This window comes from Felis catus, chromosome A3, assembly GCF_018350175.1.
Source record: "Felis catus isolate Fca126 chromosome A3, F.catus_Fca126_mat1.0, whole genome shotgun sequence".
Classification (NCBI taxonomy): domain Eukaryota; kingdom Metazoa; phylum Chordata; class Mammalia; order Carnivora; family Felidae; genus Felis; species Felis catus.
In genome coordinates this window covers 123,917,697-123,930,118 of record NC_058370.1, presented here as the reverse complement: position 1 = coordinate 123,930,118, position 12,422 = coordinate 123,917,697, and the positions used below count along the sequence as shown (strand labels likewise).

Sequence of the window (12,422 nt, the reverse complement as noted above, 5' to 3'; positions counted from 1 at the left end):
TTTTTTTTAATTCATTTTGGCTTAATCTCTGACCTATTTCACTTAGCATTATAGCCTCTAGGTCCATTTGTGTTGTGTACCTGGGAAGATTGCTGCCTTTTTTTTTCTTGAGTGACTGATATTTCATTGCAGATACATGTACCAGATTTTCTTCATCCATTCGTCTATGGATGGACTCTTGGGTTGCTTCCATTTCTTGGCTATTATAAATCATGCTGAAATAAACATAGGAGTGCATGTATCTTTTTCAAATTAGCGTTTTTATTTTCTTTGGGTAAATACCTGGTACTGAAATCATTGGATCATATGGTAATTCTGTTTTTAATGTAAGAAACCTACATACTATTTTCCCTAGTAGTGGAACCAATTTACATACCCTTCAACAGTGCATGAGGGTTCCTTTTTCTCCACATCCTTGTTTACACTTGTTATTTATTCCGTTTTTGATGTTAGCTGACAGATGTGAGGTAATATCTCATTGTGATTTTAATTTGCATTTCCCAGCTGATTAGTGATGTTGATCATCTTTTCGTGTGTTGGCCATCTGTATGTTGTCTTTAGAAAAACTCTATTCAAGTCCTCCACTCATTTGTAATTTGATTGTTTGTTTTTTGGTGTTGAGTTATAGAAGTCCTTTATATATTTAGGTTATTAGCCCCTATCAAATATGTCATTTATAAATATTTTCTCCCATTCAGTAAATAGGCAGTGGTCTGCTTTGTGATGGTTTCCTTTGCTGTGCAAAAGCTTTTTATTTTGGGGTAGTCCTAGTAGTTTAATTTTGCTTTTGTTGCCCTTGCCCAAGGTGACCTATCTAGAAAAATATTTCTATGGCTGATATCAAAGAAATTACTGCCTATGTTTTCTTCAAGGGGTTTTATGGTTTCAAAGTTTCACATTTGGGTCCTTAATCCATTTTGAGTTTACTTTTCTGTATGGTGTAAGAAAATGACCCAGTTTTATTATTTTTCATGTAGCTCTCCAGTTTTCCCAGCACCGTTTGTTGAAGAGACTGTCTTTTCCCCATTATATATTCTTGCCTTCTGCATTGTAGATTCATTGAACATGTAAGTGTGGGTCTGTTTCTGGGCTCTCTATTCTGTTTCATTGATCTGTGTGTTTGTTTTTGTGCCAATACCATACTGTTTTAATTACTATAGCTTTGTAGCATACATTGAAATCTAGGATTATAATACTCCAGCTTTGTTCTTTCTGGAGATTGCTTTGGCTATTTGGGGTCTTTTGTGGTTCCATACACATTTTAGGATTATTTATTCTAGTTATGTAAAAAATGTTGATTATTTTTATAGGGATTGCAGTAAATCCATAGACTGCTTTACGTAGTATGAACATTTTAACCATGTTGGCTCTTCTAATCCATGAGCATGGAACATCTTTCCATTTGTTTGTGTCTTCAATTTCTTCCATCAACATTTTATAGTTTTTGGAATATAGGTCTTTCACCTCCTTGGTTAAGTTTATTCCTAGGTATTTTTGGTACAATTGTAAGTGGGATTGTTTTCTTAATTTCCCTGTGCTATTTCATTATTAGTGTATAGTAATTAAGTAGATTTCTATATATTTTGTATCCTGTGACTTTACTGAATTCATTTAACAGTTCTAGTAGTTTTTTTTTCCTGGAGTCTTTAGGGGTTTCTTATACACATTTTAATATAATCTGCAAATAGTAAAGTTTTACTTCTTCATTACCAATTTGGATGCTTTTTCTTTTTCTTGTCTAAATACTGTGCACAGACTTCTATGTCAAATAAAAATGGTGAGAGTGACCATCCTTGTTCATGATCTTAGAGGAAAGGGTCCCAGTTTTCACCATTGAGTATGATGTTAGCTGTGCATGTTTCATATATGGCCTTTATTATGTTGAGGTGTGTTCATTCTACATCGACTTTGTTGAACATTTTTTATCATGAATGGATGTTGTACTTTATCAAATGTTTTTTCTGAATCTGTTGAGATTTTCTCTTCTTAATGTGGTATATAATTTTGAATATATTTATGAATATTGAGCTACCTTTGCATATCTGGAATAAATTGCACTTGATGTGAATGATTTTGTTTAATGTATTATATTTGGTTTGCTAATATTTTGTTGAGGAATTTTTTATGTTTATCACAGATATTGACCTGTAGTTTTCTTTTTTTGTAGTGTTTGTGTTTGGTTTGGTCTCAGGGTAATGTTGCCCTGCTAGAATGAATTTAAAAGCTTTCTTCCTCTTCTGTTTTTTTGGAATATTTGAGAGGAATGGGTACTGATTCTTCTTTAAATTTAAATGCTTTAAATCATGTAAATGTTTAGTAGAATTCACCTGTGAAGCTGTCTGGTCCTGGATTTTGTTTGTTGGGAGATTTTTTGACTACTGATTCTATTTCATTGCTAGTAACTGGTCTGTTCAAATTTACTGTTGCTTCCTGATTCAATTTTGGAAGGTTATGCTTCTAGGAATCTATCCATTTCTTCTAGGTTGTCCAATTTGTTGGCATAATAGTCTTACCTTTTATTTCTGTGGTGTAGTTTGTTATTTCTTCATTTATCATTTCATTTGAGTTCTCTTTTTTCTTGATGAGTCTGGCTAAAGATTTATCAGTTTTGCTTATATTTTCAAAGAACCATCTCTTGGTTCTTCATCTGTCATTTTCATTCTTGCCATCCTAGTGGATGTGAAAATGTATCTTTTGGTTTTAGTTTGCATTTCACTAATGATATTGAGTATCTTTCCATGTGCTTCTTAGCCATTTGTATATCTTCCTTAAATAAAAGTTTTCAAAAATTGTTACCATTAATATTTTTTTTGTCCCTTTATTGTTGAGTAGTAAGAGTTTGTTTCTGGATACAGGCCCCTTATCCTGTATATGGTTTACAAATATTTTCCCCCACTTTGGGTTGTCTTTTCACTTTGATCTCCCTTTGAAACACAAATTATTTAATTTTGATGGAGTCCAGTGTGTATCCATATTTTTGTTGCTTTTGCATTTGCTTTTGGTGTCATACATAGGAAGTCATTACCTAATCCAAGATGGCGAATATTTATAAAAGTTTTTCCTAAGAGTTTTAAAATCTTAACTTATATTTAGGTCTGTGATCTATTTTGAGTTAATTTTTGTATGTGGTATGAGGTGGGATATAACTTTATTTTTTTGCAGGTGGATTTCCGGTTTTTACATCACCATTTATTTTATTTTTATTTATTTTTTCAATATATGAAATTTATTGTCAAATTGGTTTCCATACAACACCCAATGCTCATCCCAAAAAGTGCCCTCCTCAATACCCATCACCCACCCTCCCCTCCCTCCCACCCCCCATCAACCCTCAGTTTGTTCTCAGTTTTTAAGAGTCTCTTATGCTTTGGCTCTCTATCATTCTAACCTCTTTTTTTTTCCTTGCCCTCCCCCATGGGTTTCTGTTAAGTTTCTCAGGATCCACATAAGAGTGAAACCATATGGTATCTGTCTTTCTCTGTGTGGCTTATTTCACTTAGCATCACACTCTCCAGTTCCATCCACGTAGCTACTAAGGACCGTATTTCATTCTTTCTCATTGCCACGTAGTACTCCATTGTGTATATAAACCACAATTTCTTTATCCATTCATCAGTTGATGGACATTTAGGCTCTTTCCATAATTTGGCTATTGTTGAGAGTGCTGCTGTAAACATTGGGATACAGGTGCCCCTATGCATCAGTACTCCTGTATCCCTTGGGTAAATTCCTAGCAGTGCTACTGCTGGGTCCTAGGGTAGGTCTATTTTTAATTTTCTGAGGAACCTCCACACTGTTTTCCAGAGTGGCTGCACCAGTTTGCATTCTCACCAACAGTGCAAGAGGGTTCCTGTTTCTCCACATCCTCTCCAGCATCTATAGTCTCCTGATTTGTTCATTTTGGCGACTCTGACCGGCCTGAGGTGATATCTGAGTGTGGTTTTGATTTGTATTTCCCTGATTAGGAGCAACGTTGAGCATCTTTTCATGTGCCTGTTGGCCATCCGGATGTCTTCTTTAGAGAAGTGTCTATTCGTGTTTTCTGCCCATTTCTTCACTGGGTTATTTGTTTTTCGGGTGTGGAGTTTGGTGAGCTCTTTATAGATTTTGGATACTAGCCCTTTGTCCGATATGTCATTTGCAAATATCTTTTCCCATTCCGTTGGTTGCCTTTTAGTTTTGTTGGTTGTTTCCTTTGCTGTGCAGAAGCTTTTTATCTTCATAAGGTCCCAGTAGTTCATTTTTGCTTTTAATTCCCTTGCCTTTGGGGATGTGTCAAGTAAGAAATTGCTACGGCTGAGGTCAGAGAGGTCTTTTCCTGCTTTCTCCTCTAGGGTTTTGATGGTTTCCTGTCTCACATTCAAGTCCTTTATCCATTTTGAGTTTATTTTTGTGAATGGTGTGAGAAAGTGGTCTAGTTTCAATCTTCCGCATGTTGCTGTCCAGTTCTCCCAGCACCATTTGTTAAAGAGACTGTCTTTTTCCATTGGATGTTCTTTTCTGCTTTGTCAAAGATTAGTTGGCCATACGTTTGTGGGTCTAGTTCTGGGGTTTCTATTCTATTCCATTGGTCTATGTGTCTGTTTTTGTGCCAATACCATGCTGTCTTGATGATTACAGCTTTGTAGTAGAGGCTAAAGCCTGGGATTGTGATACCTCCTGCTTTGGTCTTCTTCAAAATTACTTTGGCTATTCGGGGCCTTTTGTGGTTCCATATGAATTTTAGGATTGCTTGTTCTAGCTTTGAGAAGAATGCTGGTGCAATTTTGATTGGGATTGCATTGAATGTGTAGATAGCTTTGGGTAGTATTGACATTTTGACAATATTTATTCTTCCAATCCATGAGCACGGACTGTTTTTCCATTTCTTTATATCTTCTTCAATTTCCTTCATAAGCTTTCTATAGTTTTCAGCATACAGATCTTTTACATCTTTGGTTAGATTTATCCCTAGGTAATTTATTCTTCTTGGCATCACCATTTATTTTAAAAGGCTATTCTGTGTTCACTGAGTTGTTGTGGAACCTTTGGCAAAATCACTTGACCCAAAATGATTTATTTATGGACTCTTAATTCTCTTCCGTTGATCTATGGGACTAGTCTCTTGCCTGTACTTCACTGTTGTGATTACTATAGCTTTGGGATATTTTTGAAATCAAAGGGTAAGTTCTCTCTCTCTCTCTCTCTCTTTTTTTCCGGATTGCTTTTGCTGTTTTGGGTCTATTACATTTCCACATGAATGTGAGGATCATTTTTTATTTCTAAAAAAAACAAAAAAGCTAGATTTTATAGCAGTTGATTCAATCTATAGATTCTTTAGGGGAGACTTGCTATCTTAACAATATTGAATCTTCCAATCCATGAACAGGGAATATCTGTGTGTTTATCTTTAATTTCCATCTACAATGTTTGTAAGTTTTAGTGCACAAGTCTTGAAACTCTTACTCTTTATTTCTAGATATTTTCTTTGTTGCATGAAATATATTGTTGATTTAATTCTCTAATTCATTGTTTACTGGAATACAATTGATTTTGAATTTTAACCTTGTATTCTGTAACCTTTCTGTACTTGTTTATTCTAATTTATATGTGTATGAGTATAGTTCTTTGGATTTTCTGCATATAGAATGTTGTATGCAAGTAAAATTTAAGTTTTCCCTTTCCATTTGGATCCTTTCCCCCTTTTTTTCTTGGCAGAGAGTACTCCAGTATAACGTTGAAAAGTGGTGAAAGCAGGCATCCATGTCTCATCCATGTTAGGAGAAAGGCCTTCTGTCTTACACCATTAAATGATATATATTTTTTTTAATTTTTTTTCAACGTTTATTTATTTTTGGGACAGAGAGAGACAGAGCATGAACGGGGGAGGGGCAGAGAGAGAGGGAGACACAGAATCGGAAACAGGCTCCAGGCTCTGGGCTGATGGCTCAGACATGGGGCTCGAACTCCCAGACCGCGAGATCGTGACCTGGCTGAAGTCGGACGCTTAACCGACTGCGCCACCCAGGCGCCCCCATTAAGTATGATATTTGTGATAGGTGTTTTAACCTTTAATCAGGTTGAGGAAGATATTTTCTAGTCCAAGTTTGAGAGTTTTTATCATTAATGTCTACTTTAATAATTTCTCTTGGTTATCTGTTGCTTTTTCCTCTTTCTTCCCCTGGTTTTTAATTATATGGAAGACACTGTGTATGTATATTGTAGTTTTGGATTATGTTATCCTCTGAAGATTTAAAATTTTTGTTTTGGTAGGTGGTTAAATTGCTAATGGATCACTTGGATTTTATCAAGATCTAGCTTAAGGGCACATCTATTTAATTTTGTTTTCATGCTTTTTGTATCTTCTATGGCATAACTTTTCTGGGGTCTCCGCTGAATGCCTGGGTTGTTTTTCCAGGGTGCTTCTATTCTGGCTTGGCCCAAACTGCAAAATCTCCCAAGCACTCTGTTGTCTCCAGAATCTCTTCTCAGCTTTCAACCTCTTAACATAGCTACACTAACTATGGAGTCTTGCCCTGTAGCTTTGTGGACTAGGAGTTCACTGAGGACCTGGAGAATTACCATGCGGGCTTCTGAGTTTCATCTTCTGTGGCTCTAACTGTGGCACACAAATCCCAGTTGCTATAAATAGCCTTGACCTTTGATTTCTGCATCCTTAATTCAGTAAAACTGCTCCATGCTTGACCTCACTTCCTGCCCATGGTTCAAATAATTTTGGACGAATCACGCATGTTACCTTTCTCAAGGATTGTAACCCTTCCATGGATGCTGTGCAACGCCTGCAAACAGTTTTATATGTTCTCTAGGTTTTGTGTCCAGTTGTTTATCATAGGGCAGTTACTTTTGCAGCCAAGACAAGACTTCCCTAGTTTGCCATTAAACTTCTACCATTCAATAAGGAAGCACTTGGAGGTAATACAGGCAATCATTTGGATTCTGGGAATAGTCTTCTCATCTCTTGTTTAATTTCTACCCTAGTTCTCTAGTAGAAGCTGGATCAGGCGCCTCAGTCAATATATCCAACTCTTCTTCTTTGTTCAGCGCATGAGGAACCCAAAGTGGCTTTTTTTCCCATATTATTTTTTTCCATGTTATTTTAATAGGATTTGGAGAGACAGAAAAAACACATGTGTTACAAGCATTCGTGTTCCCTCCTGTCATTGTGTGTATTGCCTGTAGTACTTTGTTTTCATCACTCATTTCTAGATAAACTGACAGAGAGGATTTTAGCTTCTGAATTTGGCCACAACACTATCTCCTGTCTCCATACTCTTTTCAAAGAGTATGGAGAAGTGATGGTGCTTGATTGTGAGGGTGGGTCATATTAGGCTATGTACCTCTGACTTGTTCACTAGAATAGTTATGCTTAATGCTGCATTGCCATGTAAGTAATCCAATTACCTTGAGGCCGCCATGCTTTGAGGGAACTGAAGTTACATGAACAGGTTATGTTTAGATCCTTTTTTTTTTTTTTTTTTGATAGTTCTAGTGTAGGACCATTTGAGTCTCCCTAGATAAGGCCCAGACATTGTGGAACACAGATAAGCCAACTTTTCGATGTTTTCTCCAAATTTCTGTCTCATAGAATCTGTGACATAATATTATTATTTTTATCACTGGGTTTCAGAATAAGTTGTTACATGGAAATAAATAATAAATGGAATAGACTTTGGTACCAGACATGAGATGTTGCTATAACTTTAGGACTGAAGAGTGGGCAGAAACTGGAAGGAAGCCTGAAGGTCCTCAAGGAGGCTGTCAGTGAGGGCTTTAAGGAAGTTGAGGAAAATGTTGAAAGCTGGAGGAAAGGAGACTGGAAATCTTTGTTATATATATTAAAGAAAATCTAGCAAAATTGCCACTGCCATAGTATGGAAAACATGAAAATCTCTAATGAACTGAGGATTTAGTTTCCAAGCAATTTGGAAATTCAAGAGATTTCTAAGCAATTACTGCATGTGTTCTGATTCTTAGTTTTGAATGAGTGTGCCTATAGAAGTTGTTCTATGCTTGCCCCACAGTGGTATGTTGGATGTGTGTGGGCTAACATGCCACTTTGTTTCATAGGTCTTCAGATCAAGAGGATTGTCCTTGGGGAACTACTTCTGGGAGCCTAATCTACACTTGGACCTGATTTAGATGATGAGGTCTGAGACTGTTCTGATGCCATAATGGATTGAGACTTTGGAGGTCTTGGGGGAGGGTGTAGTGTATTCTACATATGGGAATGATATGAACTGGGGCCAGAGGGCAAACTGCGTCACACTTTATTATCCAAAGATTGTCTCGGTAATATTTTCGAAGCTTTCATCTACTATGAGTTAGCTGTTCCCATCAAGAAGTGGAATATAATTATCCTTCCCTTGGATCTGTGCAGGCTTATGAGTGCTGTGACCAAAGCATAGAGTAGAAGTGATGCTGTGTGATCTTAAAAAGGTAGTTCACAAACAGTAACGTAGCTTTCACCTTATTTTCTGGAACACTTGTACCTGGTGTCTTGGACCATCATGCAAGAAATCCAAATATCACATCCAGGTTGTGAGGAAACCCAAGCCATGTGGGGAGGCAATGTGTTGGGACTCCTGTCAACAGTTCCAGACCCCAGCCATTTGAGTTTTCCTTGCTGAAGCCATGGGTATTGTACAGAGACAAGCCAGCTCCATCATGTTCATATCCAAATTCCTAAGCTTCAGGACCCATAAACTTAATAGAATAGTTGTGTTTTATACACTAAGCCTTGAGGTAGTAACTGGAACAACTGGATAACTTATAAACCATGTTATAAAGAATCATCAGCGCTCTTGGTGTATAGTAAGAGTAAAGAGGCCTGGTAATGAGTAAAGTGAATTTCAGTGAAAAAGTCTGACACATTTTATCTGCCTAATGGCTTGCTTATTCATGTATTTGGTTTTGGGATGCTAAGTCCTTTGGCTATCTGAATTCCAGAGAGTAGATGTGCCACTGTACTAGTTTATTTGTAAACGTTCCATTTAGTTTGCATTGTGTCCTACTTGATTTAAAACTCCATAAATATGATTCCTTCAGTTTGCCTCAATATTTTACACACAGATTTGAGATGAATACATATTAAATATTTTGTCAACTTTTTCGAGGGCATTATTCATGAGTTTTAAAAAATGAAAATGACTTATAGATGACCTAGGATATAGGTAATTATATATTAATGTTAACCTCTTTTATTAATAAGGGTTAAAGTCTATATTTTAAGGGACTTTATTCGTGATCTATATATACATAACTTGAATACTTTTATGAGATGAAGATAAAAGCAAGTTTTTCTAGCAGATAAGAAAATGTTTGTATAATTTGAGGGTTTTACTGCCATCTAGTGGCATTCATTTCTGTGGTTTAAATTCCTTTTAGCTTTATTTCTACTCCTCTTTTAGGATTATTTTCTCAATACTTAAGACTTTTTTTTTTTAAAGGAAAAATATATTTCAGCTGCCTAAAGAGACGATAGATTTTTTTGAAGAAACATTGTATTCTACAGAGGCCTCATATATATATGTGTGTGTGTGTGTATATATATATATATATATATATAAATTTAATATAAATGAATAAATATGACCATGTTATTCATTCTTAGGTATGTTTTTTTTTTCCTGCACTTTATTTTCATTTGCTTGGGTTCCCCTTATTTTTCCATCCATAGAATTTCTGACTCCTGCCCCAAGGTAGGTCATAAGTCTAGGTTTTCTTCATGTGCATATAATTCAGTGAATGAAAGAATATAATTATGTAAACAAACACAATGTACATGCTTTTGTTATGTTTTAGAAAAAAGATCACATGTAATTTTCTGCATGTTACTTTTCTTAGCACATCAAAAACCTAAGTAATGCAGTTCTGTTAAATGGGTGCGTGATTTTAAAAAGTACAGATGTATTTTAATTTTGTTTCAGCAACTTCTCTTTTGATAGACATTTTTTTTGCCACCTTGAATATGACTGTGATACATATCTGTGGATGTATATCATTATATAGGGGTAACTTTGTTTCTCTGAGATAGCTTTTTAGTAGTGAGATTGCTAGGTGAAATAACGTATTTTTAATCGAATACGTGTTTGAATAGATGTTACTATATTGCTTTTAAAAACTGTGTATGAGAATACCTTTTTCCCTACATTATCATTAATACATTTTACACCATTTTAAACATTTCTGCCTGTATTAGAAGGTTAAATGATTATTTTAATTTCCTGATTACTAGAGAATTTGAACAACTTTACATGTGTGTTGATCCTGAATTTTTCTGAGTTTTCTGACTTTAATGCTTGCACTTTGTATATTGTAAGATGTTAACCCCTTGTTTATCACCTCAGTTTACAAATATTTTGTACACAAGCCAACAAAGTTTTAACACTTCATACAATTAAACAGGTGTATCTGTTTTAGGCACTGAATTTCCTAGGCATGTAATTAAAATCTCTCTCACACATGGATCGTATATTCCAAGTTCCTTCCCTGCCTTTTTTTCACTTTGCAAAGTTTTTATTGTCTGAGTTTTAAGTTTAAATCTTAATCCATCTGGAGTTATTAAACTTTTCAAAATTGAAAGATAACATATACACAGCAAAGTACAGTATTAAAGGATTATCCCAAGGTAAACAGACCCATGTAATCAGCAGCCAGTCACTGAGAATAATTTGTATTTTTTTTTAAAGTTTATTTATTTTGAGAGAGAGCACACATGCATGTGTTGGCTCTTGTGGGGGAGGGGCAGAGAGAGCTGGACAGAGAGACAGTCTCAAGCAGGCTCTGTGCTGTCATTGCAGAGCCCAAAGCGGGACTCAATCCCACAAACTAGGACATCATGACCTGAGCCCAAACCAGGAGTCAGATGCTTAAACAAGTTACTCAAGTGCCCCTCTTGTCTCTTTGTAATTATTAAAACTGCGTTATCCTCGATATCCTTGTCATGATATCTATGATCATTGCCTTCCTGGTTTTCTTCCTATTTTTGCCTCCTAAACTGGATCCCTAAACATTACAGTTCAGTTTTTTTGCTCATTGACCTTAATATAAATTAATACAATATGTATTTTTTATATTCAATATCTTCTTAAAATTTCATTGGTGAGTGTTACCTACATTATGGTGTGCAGCAGTTCTCCTTGCTGTGTGGTATTCCATTGTATGAATATGTAATTATTCCACTGTTGATGGATATTTGGATTTCTGTTTCAGTGAATGGCTACATGGAATATGGCTATGAACATTCTTGAACATTACTCTTGATGCTTTTGTGCATATATTTCAGTTGGATATATATTTCAGAGAGAAACTGATGGCTCATAGAACATGTAGATTTCTAGCTTCAGTAGGTCAGTAATTATTGTCCCAGAAGTTTTCCAAAGTCATTGTACCAGTTTATTCTTCCACTAGTGAGTAAGAATTCCATTTCACATCTTCACCAACACTTAGCATTGTCTTTATGGGTGGTTACAGGTATCTGACTGTAGTTTTGGTTTCCATTTCTGATAAAGTAGAACAACTTTTCATATGCTCAGTGGTCACTAAATTAAGAATTGTTCATTGTTCTTTCTGGGCCACTTTCTTATTAGGCAGACATTTTCTTATTGATTTGCAGGAATTCTTTATATATTTTGAATCATGCCCTTTGTCTTCCACTTTTGGTCATCCTTTTCTTTTTTAACTTCTTATGGTTGTACATATTTTATGATTATTGCAAGCTCTTAATTCTACATTTATTTTCCTTTATATTTAGTGCTTTTTTGTGTCCTGTTGAAGAAATCTTAAAATATCCCAAATTAATGAAAAAGTTTCCTAGAAGAATTTTATTGAGTTCAATTTACAATTCACTTAAAATTTTTGATGTTAGTTATGGGAAAGTGGTCAATATTCACTTTTTACATATAGAAATTCATTTGACTTCATAGCATTTATTGAAAAAGGCTCTACATGCTCTGTTGAACTGATAAATCCTCTTGAACATAAATCAAGTGTTTACTATCCTGGATGTGTTTCTGGACTTGGTGTTTCTTTCATTGACAATACCATAAAGTTAAGGACCCTACTGTATTTAATTACTGTAACCTTACACTAAATCTTGAAAGCTGCCTGTATTCACTAGCTTTTTAAAGATTGCCTTAGCCTTTGTTGGCTTGTGCATTTCCATAAACATTTTAATGATAGCTTTTTAATCTTTTCTTTTTTAAAATAATTTTTTTTTAACATTTATTCATTTTTGAGAGGCAGAGACAGAGCATGAACAGGGGTAGGGCAGAGAGGGAGACACAGAACCTGAAGCAGGCTCCAGGCTCTGAGCTGTCAGCACAAAACCCCATGTGGGGCCCAAACCCAGGAACCTGGAGATCATGACCCGAGCCGAAGTGGGATGCTCACCCGACTGAGCCACCCAGACGCCCCTAGCTTTT

General features: G+C 35.6%; 1 protein-coding gene across 9 annotated transcripts in view; it reads left to right on the top strand.

The window, feature by feature from the left end:
* TDRD15 (tudor domain containing 15) overlaps positions 1-12,422 on the top strand; it is a 701,518-nt gene that overhangs the window by 27,745 nt on the left and 661,351 nt on the right. For 5 of the 9 annotated variants that reach the window (XM_045054881.1, XM_045054878.1, XM_045054877.1 and 2 more), the window contains one exon: positions 8,068-9,509. The exons of 1 other annotated variant lie outside the window; for it this stretch is intronic. The gene's annotated coding sequence lies outside the window, so the exon portion shown is untranslated. Of the gene's footprint in view, positions 1-8,067; positions 9,510-12,422 lie in introns of those variants that run through there. 3 more of the 9 variants (XM_045054879.1, XM_045054883.1, XM_045054882.1) reach the window with 1 other exon arrangement.